This window comes from Hyla sarda, chromosome 7 (assembly GCF_029499605.1).
Source record: "Hyla sarda isolate aHylSar1 chromosome 7, aHylSar1.hap1, whole genome shotgun sequence".
NCBI classification, from domain to species: domain Eukaryota; kingdom Metazoa; phylum Chordata; class Amphibia; order Anura; family Hylidae; genus Hyla; species Hyla sarda.
In genome coordinates, this window is record NC_079195.1 from 216,902,682 (window position 1) to 216,915,344 (window position 12,663).

The 12,663-nt window shown below is 46.2% G+C and overlaps 1 protein-coding gene across 4 annotated transcripts in view; it reads right to left on the bottom strand.

Annotated features, from left to right (window-relative positions):
* ST6GALNAC3 (ST6 N-acetylgalactosaminide alpha-2,6-sialyltransferase 3) overlaps nt 1-12,663 on the bottom strand; it is a 273,708-nt gene that overhangs the window by 201,941 nt on the left and 59,104 nt on the right. For 2 of the 4 annotated variants that reach the window (XM_056532665.1, XM_056532666.1), the window contains exon 1: nt 5,665-5,759. The exons of 1 other annotated variant lie outside the window; for it this stretch is intronic. The gene's annotated coding sequence lies outside the window, so the exon portion shown is untranslated. Of the gene's footprint in view, nt 1-5,664; nt 5,760-12,663 lie in introns of those variants that run through there. One more of the 4 variants, XM_056532662.1, reaches the window with a different exon arrangement.

Here is a 12,663-nt window from a genome sequence, read left to right on the forward strand (position 1 = left end):
CACCATGTTAACACCAGGCTGTTACTGCTTGGTTGGTATCTCCACCGTGTTAACACCAGGCTGTTACTGCTTGGTTGGTATCTCCACCGTGTTAACACCAGGCTGTTGCTGCTTGGTTGGTATCTCCACCGTGTTAATACCAGGCTGCTGCTGCTTGGTTGTATCTCCACTGTGTTAACACCAGGCTGTTACTGCTTGGTTGGTATCTCCACCGGCTGTTGGTGCTCGGTTGGTATCTCCACCATGTTAACACCAGGCTGCTGCTGCTTGGTTGGTATCTCCACTGTGTTTACACCAGGCTGTTGCTGCTTGGTTGGTATCTCCACCGTATTAACACCAGGCTGTTGCTGCTTGGTTGGTATCTCCACTGTGTTAACACCAGGCTGTTACTGCTTGGTTGGTATCTCCACCGTGTTAACACCAGACTGTTGTTGCTTGGTTTGTATCTCCCCCGTGTTAACACCAGGCTGTTGCTGCTTGGTTGGAATCTCCACCATGTTAGCACCAGGCTGCTGCTGCTTGGTTGTATCTCCACTGTGTTAACACCAGGCTGTTGCTGCTTGGTTGGTATCTCCACTGTGTTAACACCAGGCTGTTGCTGCTTGGTTGGTATCTCCACCGTGTTAACACCAGGCTGTTGCTGCTTGGTTGGTATCTCCACCGTGTTAACACCAGGCTGTTACTGCTTGGTTGGTATCTCCACTGTGTTAACACCAGGCTGTTACTGCTTGATTGGTATCTCCACTGTGTTAACACCAGGCTGTTGCTGCTTGGTTGGTATCTCCACTGTGTTAACACCAGGCTGTTGCTGCTTGGTTGGTATCTCCACTGTGTTAACACCAGGCTGTTGCTGCTTGGTTGGTATCTCCACCGTGTTAACACCAGGCTGTTACTGCTTGGTTGGTATCTCCACCGTGTTAACACCAGGCTGTTGCTGCTTGGTTGGTATCTCCACCGTGTTAACACCAGGCTGTTACTGCTCGGTTGGTATCTGGCTGATAATGAAAACAGAAAAGATGGCTGCCCAGTAGGACGCATAGGCTAGAACTCCTGGACTCCAGATTACCATTTTGCCTGACTCCCTGCCATCCTACCAAAGAAAGTTAGTGCCCGGATAGCCTCAGCTTCTGTGCTCACCCTGTAGCTTCTTGTGCCTCTTCCCTCGCTTAGGTTGCCCTCTGCCCGGTGTCGAGAGAGAGAAAGAGAGAGATAGAGAGTGCACAGCCATCGTAAAAAAGCAGTATGTAAATGAGGCTTAAGTAGTCACCAAGCATGCGGCTGCTGAAGTAGTCACTGTACCAGGGGCTGTAATCACTGCTATTCAGGCTCTAATCTAACCTATCCAGATATGATTGACAGCCTAGCTGTGGGCAGTGACATCAGGCCTTAACTGAGCTGCTCAATTATACCTACATAGACATTATTAGAGCCCGGGGAGCCATGACTACTTCAGCAGCCGCATGCCCATCTGACTACTTGAGCCTCATTTAAATACTGCGTGTGACATTTAGAAAAGTTTTTTTCTACACACTATTAAATGTACCAGCAGACATCCAGGCATAGCAGGACACGTTATATTAAAGGGGTATTCCGGGCAAAAATATTTTATCCAAAGGATAGGGGATAAGATGTCTGATCGCGGGGGTGGGGGGGGGGGGGGCTGCTGCTGAGACCCCCCGCGATCTCTCCCCCAAATCTCCTTACACCCAGTGTAGAGTAGCTGCCAGATCTGTGGGTCCCTCACGGAGGAACTGACCCTGCAGCAGGTCTCCCACCAGTTGCTGACAGCTATTGATGCATGGAAAAAATCCCTCATGGGTAAAATAGAGGAGGTAGAAGGTATAAGGGGGACTCTCCGTCAGGATATGCATTGTCTTCTGCTGTTGCAGCTGTATGGAGGAGGGAGGAGGGGAGCTCAATATAAGTAATATAAGTCTAAGCAAATCCGTAGTGTGAACTAGGGATCAACCGATTATTGGTATGGCCGATATTATCGGCCGATAATCACGATTTTGGGCATTATCGGTATCGGCAATTACCTTGCCGATAAGCCGATAATGCCCCGCCCGCACCGCCCCGAGACCGCCGCACCGTGACCGCCACCACCCTGACCCGCCGCACCGTGTCGCACCCCCCACCGTGATGCTGGGCGGTATACCGGTGTGGATTTTTTGTCCATACCGCTATACCGGTCGGGCCCCTCCCCCACCCTCCGAGTCAATTAAAAAAATTTAACTTACCCGTAATGGGGGTGGTTCGGGCCATCCATCGTTCCTGTAGTGTCCGGGGGTGTTCCGGGTGAAGGGTGAACTGGTCCGGGCTGTCCTTCTTCTCCGGCGGTCATCTTCTCCACTCCGGGCAGGCTCTGGCCTAGTACACTGCATAGACGCCGATACGCCGTGACGTCAGGTGCGTCGCTGCGCACGGGCGTCACTGCGCAGCGGCGTCTATGCAGCGTACTAGGCCGGAGCCTACACGGAGTGTAGAAGATGACCGCCGGAGAAGGACAGCCCGGACCGGTTCACCCGAAATGCCCCCGGACACTACAGAAAGGATGGATGGCCCGTAACACCCTGACAGGTAGGGGGAGAGAAGCGGGTGGTGGCGGCGGCGGCCTATGGCCCCGCAAAAGCCACTGCAGTGCATTGATTTAAAGCGCCCGCTTTAAATCAATGATCTACAGCGGTGTCCCGGCTAAATAGCCGATAACTTATACCGGAATATCGGTATAAGTTATCGGCTATCGGCCCTAACCTACACCGATTATCGGTATCGGCCCTAAAAAAACGATATCGGTCGATCCCTAGTGTGAACCTTGCCTTAAAGGGGTATTCCAATCCAAAACTTTTTTTTATATATCAACTGGCTCCGGAAAGTTAAACAGATTTGTAAATTACTTCTATTAAAAAATCTTAATCTTTCCAATAGTTATTAGCTTCTGAAGTTGAGTTGTTGTTTTCTGTCTAACTGCTCTCTGATGACTCACGTCTCAGGAACTGTGCAGTTCCTATGGGGATATTCTCCCATCATGCACAGCTCCCGGGACGTGACATCATCATTGAGCAGTTAGACAGAAAACTTCAGAAGCTAATAACTATAGGAGCAGCAGCCCCCCCCCCCCTCCTGCTGCTGCTCCTCCCTAATCCATACCTGGTGTACCCTCATACATATGTCTTATTCATTTAGTTAATTCTATTTTTGTATATTGAGATAATTTAGGTTAACTTTCTATTCAGTCTCCGTAACGGGACATAATCCCGATTTTGTACTATCACTTACCTGTAATAAGCACCAGATTCCGCCTTCTAAATACTCTGTTTTACATATCTATTGACTAGTTGCGGGTGACGCATGCGCAACAGTATAGCCAGTGTCACCTAGCAACGCTGGACGCTCCGCTCGGCATTGTTTATGCGCCCCTGGAAGTGATGTCGGCGCACTTCCGTGACGTCGCCACCCGGATGTGGCGCGCATCTGGTGAGCGTAGAAGCGTCCATTAAGGTTAGTGCTATAAAACGTCTCCTATTAGATGACAATAACTAGCGGGACACAGATGTCGTAGCTGCGCACTCTGCCACTGCAGTATACAGCACCTTAGGGCGAACCGCCATTGCGGTCACGGTACCGGGCCGCTATTGTGGTCACGTGAGTTACACCCAGAAGCAGGGCTCTGCTCTGGGTAACTGGCATGCTGCTAACACTTGAGACCCGTCTGTGGGACAGCATGTACTTAATGGTCCTTGTCTTTTAGTGCACTTTACATCACTGGTGCACTTTATTGGCCTTGGTAATTTTGGTATTTGTTCATTTAATAAATTTAAGCCTAAACGCTACTTTGTGTGTATTGGTTTATATTGCGCCCTTATGCTCCTGATGAACCCAATGACCTGGGGGAAACGCGTTGGGCGGTTGGGCTGACAGTTTTTTGTTTTTGTAGTACAGGGTCTGACAAAGGGGTAGACCGGGGCAGGGGTCGCCCTTATCAGGACGAGTGCCCCGACAGTTCCCTAAGCGAGAAGGGGTAGTTTTCACTACATCTCCCCTGTTAGGGTGTAATAGGGCCACATCCCCACCCTCCATCTCTGCTCCCCCCGAATCAATACCTCTCTACCCCTGATTACTCCCTGACTTTTTTGGACCTGTTGTCATGTCTCATGCTGGCTGACATCTACGCCTCTGAGTCTTCCATGACATTGTTCTGTTGTTTATTGTTAGTGGGGAATTATACGTTTTTAAGAGTACTAATAAATACTGGCCCTCATTTACTTAGAAAATCGGGTTGTAAGTCTATGTTGCTTTCTTACCCGACTGCTTTTTTCCCCTGGTATTTATTATTATGTCGCATCCTGTTTGTCGCACGTGGGTTTTGTTGGTTTTGGTTTCCAACTCCTCTGAGTTGTCGGGAAAAAATCCACAACAATTCAACAAATTCGGGTTGGAGACCTTTATAAATACGTGGGAAAGCTCAGAAATGACGGGTTATGCCCCTTTTTTGGATTTGGGAGAATCCACATCGGGTCCGTCGGGAAAAAATGTTGCATCGTGTCGCAGACTGGCGCACGATGTCTGCGACATGTCGCAGACAAAGATGCGCCAAAAAAAAAAACAACAAAAGAAGTCGGGTTTAGAATAGTAAATGAGGGCCATTATGTTTTAAGTTGGGGTACCCCTTCTGTGAATAGATGTTTTCTACAGGGTATTCCTAAGCCCATTTCTGTGAATTCATTTTCTTCTTTCTTTAATGTAAAACTAAACCAAAGGCTCTTGAATCATGCTGGGAGTTGTAGTTTTGCAACAGCTGGAGGCAGCCCAGTTGGAGAACACTGAATAGACAGAATTTCCACTAAGTTCTGAATAGGCAGATGGCGTATTATCGGAAGCCATGTTGGTTGTCACCCAGCTTTCCGTTAAATTCCTGCTCTATAGTTAATCTCTCGGTTGAGCTATCTGGGGGTCCCCGGTAACGCTTCACATACACAAGTGGCTTATATTTCTTCTGCATCTCTGGAAATCGGTCGCGGCGCTCAGAGCTTTTATCGCCACCTCCCTGTCAGCGGATAATAATTGCAATCCACAGGTGACCTTTTCGGTAAGTGATGCGAGTAACGCCGCGCACGCGAGCTCCAATTTGCTGCTAGACATTACTGGATGTTGTGAGTCACACAAATTACCCCCGTACACAGGGGAGCCGCTCAGCCGCTCTACATATACATATCCCCGGCACCGCGCCGTGACATCACCCATATTTGCATGTACTCAGAGGAAAGTCACGGACCGTAGATCACAGAGGCGCCGACTGCACAGTCTGAACAGCATTTGTCTGACTTATCCCCATCTGGATGTTATTGCCAGAAAACAACAAGTGAAGCTCACGTGAATACAGATGTAGCAGCGCTGAGCATTTGCCCACACCACCACGACGTGAGCAATCTCTACGGTTCCATACCGCTCATGCCGCCATACAGAGAACCGTATATATTTAGACTGTAAACAATGCACAGGTTTGATAAATCTTCCCCAGAGCAGTTGCCCATAGCAACCAACCAAGGTTCTGCTTTTAAGAAAGTGAAAGCTGAAATCTGATTGGTTGCCATGGGCAACTTCTCCAATGTTTCTCTGCATAAGGTTTGATAAATGTTCCCGCTAATTTTTAGTCATAAATACCTTCTTAGGCTTTGTTCAAAATTCTGCCATTCCGCTCAGTTTTCGTTCCGCCCAGCTTGCCACGGAAGTTTTGTGGAATTTGAGAGGAATTTCATCTGAATTTCTGTGTGCTTAAAACACCCAGAATTCTTCTGAAATTCAAAGCCCCGCTACGTTCAATCGAATTTTGCCTGCAATTCAGCTAAATTTAAAGACAGGTCTTAAAATGTTGTGTAGTGCTTGAATAGGACAGCGGAATCCCATTGAACATGTGCATAAAATTTCGGCTGGATTTTTCCACAGAATTTCACAAAGAAATTACATCATATGAACATAGCCTAAGGCTCTGTTCTCACTACCGAAATTTACCGCAAGGAAATTAAGGGTACATTCAGACGAGCGGATTTTCTGTGCGGATTTTGCGGTGGATCCGCCACTCAAGGACCTCTATATGCTGCCTTCAGCGGCGAACAGACACACTGCCATGTGCAAGTTGTCGCGCGCATGCGCAGTATACTCGCGCATTGCGGCAGCTCTCGGCCTAGCTCATTGAGCAGGGGAAGCGGCCGCGATGTGTGCGAGTACACCGCGCATGCGCGGCAACTGGCACATCGCTTCAGTGTGTCTGCTCGTAGCGGTGTATTGTCGCTCTGAGCAGGCACATTTAAAGGCACCATACAGAGGTTCTTCAGCAGCGGATCTGCAGCGTAAAGTACGTTGTAAATCCGCTCGTCTGAACATACCCTAAGAGTGTATGCCGCTTCCAGTAGCCTCCTCCAGAATCAGCACTAAGGCTGGGTTCACACTGCATAATTTCTAGGCAGAATTTCTGCCAGAGATAGAGCCGGCAGCGCTAGGACCACGCGGACTGCATTGCTGCCCCCATAGACTGCAATGCATTTCTGGGTGGATCTTTTAAGAGATCTGCTCAGAAATGCATTGCCATCTATGGGAACGGCAATGTAGTCCACACGGTCCTAGTGCCGCCAGCTCGATCTCCGGCAGAAATTCTGCCCAGAAATTCCACAGTGTGAACCCAGCCTTAAAGAGGTTATCCGGTGGAAGGAGTTCTTTATAGGGATATGTTCCCACGTGCATAATCCGCTGCAGATGACTGCGCTTCTGTTTAGGGATTATGTTGCTACCCATTTAATTCAATAGCTTCCTCGCTCTCCCACTGCTTCCGGTCACACTGCTCCCAGTCTTCTTCACCGGGTGTTTGGGGTCTACGGGGGAGATTGATCAAAACCTGAATTGAGGTAGAGGGGTGCAGTTGCCCACAGCAACCAATCTGATTTCTTCTTTTGTTTTAAAAAATACCTCTGCAAAATTAAAGAAGCAAGGTATGGGCACTAACTGCACCACTCTTCCTTTATACAGATTTCGATATTCCCCCCCAATACATCAATTTTCAGTAGTGTCCCCCCTCAATCAGTGATTGGCTGCACGTCAATTGACATATTGGGCCCAGCCCCGGTCTCGGCCGTTTTCCTCTTCCTCATGTTGGGGCCCAATATGTCACAATACTCCTCAATCACCAATCACTGACTGAAGCGGGACATCACTGCGGCCGGTGAGTGGCAAATTACATATAAACCCCAAACACCCGTATGGGGAGAACCACAGACAACGGGAGCAACGGAAGGTATATATATATATATATATATATATATATATATTATTATTTTTTTTTTTATAGCAGACATGGGCATCTTTATGTGTGTATATAAATATATATAAATTTCCGCAGGTTAACCCCTTAAGTGCCGCCCTATTCCCGCTGGAAGATTGAACATGTTCCGCTACTGAACTTCCGTAGGGTGAACTGAGCAGCAGAATCCTATTGAAAGTCTGCCGCAAGCAGGGAACCAAGCCGAATGCCCGTAGTGTGAACGGGCCTTTTGGGTATGTTCACATAGGACTGAATGGAGCAGATTTTGGAACAAATTTTGACTTCCCTATTGAAATAAATTGGAAAAGCGAAAATCAGTCATGTGTGAACACACCTGTAACCCTTTTTGAAACTGAAGGCATATGTGTGGCCCAACATGTGGTTAAAGGGGTACTCCACTGGAAAAACTTTTTTTTAAATCAACTGGTGCCAGAAAGTTAAACAGATTTGTAAATTACTTCTATTAAAAAAAAATCTTAATCCTTCCAGTACTTATCAGCTGCTTTATGATCCACATGAAGTTCTTTTCTTTTTGAATTTCCTTTCTGTCTGATCACAGTGCTCTCTGCTGACACCTCTGTCCATTTTAGGAACTGTCCAGAGAAGGAGCAAATCCCCATAGAAAACCTCTCCTGCTCTGGACAGTTCCTGACATGGACAGAGGTGTCAGCAGAGAGCACTGTGGTCAGGCAGAAAGGAAACTCAAAAAGAAAATATCTTCCTCTGTAGTATACAGCAGCTGATAAGTACTGGAACGGTTAAGATTTTTTTTTATAGAAGTAATTTACAAATCTGTTTAACTTTCTAGCACCAGTTCATTTAAAAAAAATGATTTCCACCTGAGTACCCCTTTAAGCCTGTGAGGCCTCGCTGTTAATTTTCACGTAAATAAGGTTTTCCTGGACTTTTTACACTTTTTTTTTACATTTTTTTATTTATTAATTAATCCTTTTTTCTAGCATAATTGTTATTTTTCAGTCTGAATCCGTCCATCCAGACTATGTGTAAACAAGGTTTAATCCAACTTAGTACTACACTGTGTTTTTCCATTTCTCCCTCTTTTCAAGATCCCCTCTTGCCGTCATTAAAGGAATTTTAAATGAGAAATGAGACGTTTTTGTAGGTTTCTTTTCTTTATTGTCATTCATTGCAGTGCAGTCGCATTACAGAGCAGCCCTCTAATACATACATGCTATCGCAACGTCAGCGCCACTTTTACTAAGTAACATTCCTATTTCTTGTCAATGGCGAAACCAACTGTTAAACGTCAAGCAACTTTCTAATATTGATTGTGCCTCTATTCAAGTGTTTCTCAACCAGTGGGCCTCCAGCTGTTGCAAAACTACAACTCCCAGCATGCCCAGACAGCCTTAGGCTGTCTGGGCATGCTGGGAGTTGTAGTTTTGCAACAGCTGGAGGCATCCTGGTTGGGAAAAACTGCTCTATTTGCTTGCAAGTTCATAATCAGCTTGCAGTTTTTGAATACTTCTCACAGCTGAGGATTTGCTACAGTTGCATCCAGTGTAAACAATGCTAGGCTGAAGCAATATCTGATGCATAGGAAATCACAATTAATAAATAAATAAAAAATAAATAAATGCATAATTTTCACATACACTATTCACAAAAAGTATAAAAGAGATAATACAGTACTGTACTGGAGTTCCCCTTTAGGAGAGGGGTCGGAACCCATTATTAATGATCCTTATTAATGGAGGACCTGGCATGTCCATGTATTACAAGAACAGCCCACTAATATCAGTAGTATCTGTGTAAAAAGGGGTACTCCAGTGGAAAACATTTTTTTTTAAATGAACTGGTGACAGAAAGTTAAACAGATTTGTAAATGACTTCTATTAAAAAAAAAAATCTTTACCCTTCCAGTACTTTTTAGCAGCTGTATGCTACAGAGGAAATTTTTCTTTTTGAATTTCTTTTTTTGTCTTGTCCACAGTGCTCTCTGCGGACACCTGATGCCCGTATCAGGAACTGTCCGGAGCAGGAGAAAATCCCAATAGCAAACCTATGCTGCTCTGGACAGTTCCTGACACGGACAGAGGTGTCAGCAGAGAGCACTGTGAACAAGACAAAAAAAGAAATTAAAAAAGAAAAGAATTTCCTCTGTAGAATACAGCCGCTAAAAAGTACTGGAAGGGTAAAGATTTTTTAATAGAAGTCATTTACAAATCTGTTTAACTTTCTGGCACCAGTTGATTTAAAAAAAAAAAAAAATGTTTTCCACCGGAGTACCCTTTTAATATGTCCTGCGGATTTATCCTTGGATTACAGCTGATCGATGGGACTCCCAATAATAAGACAACCTGTGATCAGCTTATACTCAGGGAAACCTTTTAACAACAAGAGCTTCACTTTTGAGGGGTACTCCGCTGCTCCATCGTTTGGAACATTTTGTTCCGAATGCTGGGTGCCGGCGGCGGGGGTCGTGATGTCACGGGGGGGGGGGGGGGGTTCTAAACCAACCCTGGGTGCCACAAAGAGATTTCGGGGGTCTCAGTTACAGGACCCCCACGATCAGACAGCTTATCCCCTATCCTTTGGACAGCGGATAAGATGTCTAGGGGCGGAGTACCCCTATAAAGAAGAGGCATTTCACCTTGACATATAGGGGGAGATTTATCAAAACCTGTCCAGAGGAAAAGTTGCCCAGTTGCCCATAGCAACCAATCAGATCGCTTCTTTCATTTTGCAGAGGCCTTGTTAAAAATGAAAGAAGCGATCTGATTGGTTGCTATGGGCAACTTGGCATCTTTTCCTCTGGACAGGTTTTGATAAATCTCCCCCATAATTTCAGTGTGGTCATAGCTTTCACTGAATGTGTCGCTGGTTCCTTCCCGTGACAGGACGTCAGTACATTCCCACGGTCAGGCAGAGGTGTTTATTTTATAAAGCAGTGTTTCCCAACCAATGTGCCTCCAGCTGTCACGAAAACTACAACTCCCAGCATGGTTATCCGGGCATGCTGGGAGTTGTAGGTTTTGCAATAGCGGGAGGCGACCTGGTTGGGAAACACTGTCCTAGAGATATTGGGGGAGATTTATCAAAGCTGTCTACGTCCCGCATCAATATAGACCAAACTACAGAGGGTTAAGCTGGTCTATTGTGCGCCTAATTTGTCAAAAGGCGCACGGCTCTTGATAAATTCTGTGCACGGACTTTGGAATCTATGGTTTAGTCCAATGGTCTCCAACCTGCGGACCTCCAGATGTTGCAAAAATACAACTCCCAGCATGCCCGGACAGCCGTTGGCTGTCCGGGCATGCTGGAAGTTGTATTTTTGCAACATCTGGAGCTCCGCAGGTTGGAGACCACTGCTTTAGACTGTATGTAAACTAGGGATCGACCGATTATCGGTTTGGCCGATATTATCGACCGATATTCACGATTTTGAACATTATCGGTATCGGCAATTAACTTGCCGATATGCCGGTAATGCCCCGCAACCCCCCCCCCCCCCCCCAGAGACCACCGCCGCCGCTGCCTCATTGCCTCCCCCATCCCCGGTTTTATAATTACCTGTTCCCGGGGTCCACGCCACTTCTGGCTCCTGCGAGGTCTTGCGGCGTCCTGCGCAGCGCAATGATGAGTGACGTCCTCAACGCAACGTCACCGTCAGTGCGTACAGTGACAGCTCAGGACGCCGCCGGAGCCAGAAGTAGTGCGGACCCCGGCCCTGGGAACAGGTAATTATAAAACCGGGAATGGGGAGGCAATGGGGCAGCGGCGGTGGTTGGACTAGGGAGGACCCCAGGACAGGCAGGGGGAGAGAAGCGGGCGGCGGCGGCGGTCTCAGGCCCAGAAAAAAAGCCGCTGCAGTTCATTGATTTAAAGCGCCCACTTCCCCTGTCCCATTTACAGTCAAAATTCCACATTCTGGATACCGCAAAAATATAAGACCAGTATTTAATTTTGCGGAATTGCGCAACGAAATCCCATTGAAGTCAATGGGGCTTTGAATTTCGTCAGGATTCTGTGTTTTGAGGCTGGAAGAAGCACACAGCGCTCTCATCTTATGTCTCCCTGCCGCACGGAGGACCTGTGATTTCTTTGACTACATGGACGGTGAGTGCAAGTTTACTCTTCTTTACTTACTGGATTCCATTTGTGTGTTTTTCACAACTTAGCACCCCGTCATATCTACATTTGTTAGCTTAGTGCAGTGCATTATGGGAGCTTAGTTTATTTTTGAGGGGTGTGTATGTAGGCACAGTATGGACAGAGCCAATGAGCTGAGTGATGGAACATTGGATGTTAGGATAGGCCATCATGTTATGGTTAGTAGGGTTCTGACCACTAGGGACCCCATCAGTCAAAATAACAGAGGTCAAACATCCCCCCAAAATAATGGATCAGCATCGCACAAGCTGGCACTTCAGAAAACCCAAGGAGGGAAGATTTATCATGAGGATGTGGGCTGTACCTCACCGTGTACCAAGCAGGTCATTTGAATGTACCAAAGAACCAAAACTAGTTCAGGGGAGCAGGGATGGGTAAGTATCATTGTCATAAGTATCACCAGCACTATAAGCTTACAGGTTAGTACAGGGGTACAATTTTTTTTAAATCAATTGGTGCCAAAAAGTTAAACAGAGTTCTATTTAAAAATCTCAATCCTTCCAGTACTTATCAGCTGCTGTATGATCCAGAGGAAATTGTATTGTTATTTTTTGCCTGACAACAGTGCTCTCTGCTGACACCACTGTCCATTTCAGGAACTGTCCAGAGTGGGAGCAAATCCCCATAATACACCTCTCCTACTTCGGACAGTTCCTGACATGGACAGAGGTGTCAGCAGAGAGCACTGTGGTCAGGCAGAAAAGAACAAAACAACTTCCTCTGGAGCATACAGCAGCTGAAAAGTACTGGAAGGATTAAGATTTTTAAAAAGAAGTGATTTACATATCTGTTTAACTTTCTGGCACCAGTTAGATTAGAAAAAATTGTTTTTCACCAGAGTACCCCTTTAACAAAATCTGCACAAATCAGGTGAGGATTTTATGCTACAAATTTTTGGTACAGAAATGTTGCAGATTTTCCACTGCTGCGAATCGGCAGCACACCCCCCTCTGTGAACGTTCCCTTCACAAATTTATTAAACAGAAAGAAAATGGTGCAAATTTGGCACAAATCTACATATAAAGCAGACACAGGTCGATTTTCTAATTCCAAATGTGCCAAATTAAAATTGGTATTGAAGAGAAGCCATAAGTGGGAGACTTTTTTTTCTTCTTCTTCTTTAATCTCAGTCATATTATTTTTTATCTCTCCTCAAATGATCTCTATCTCCGGAGCCTTTATTAATGTAATCTCCATCTCGTTGCTTAATTGTC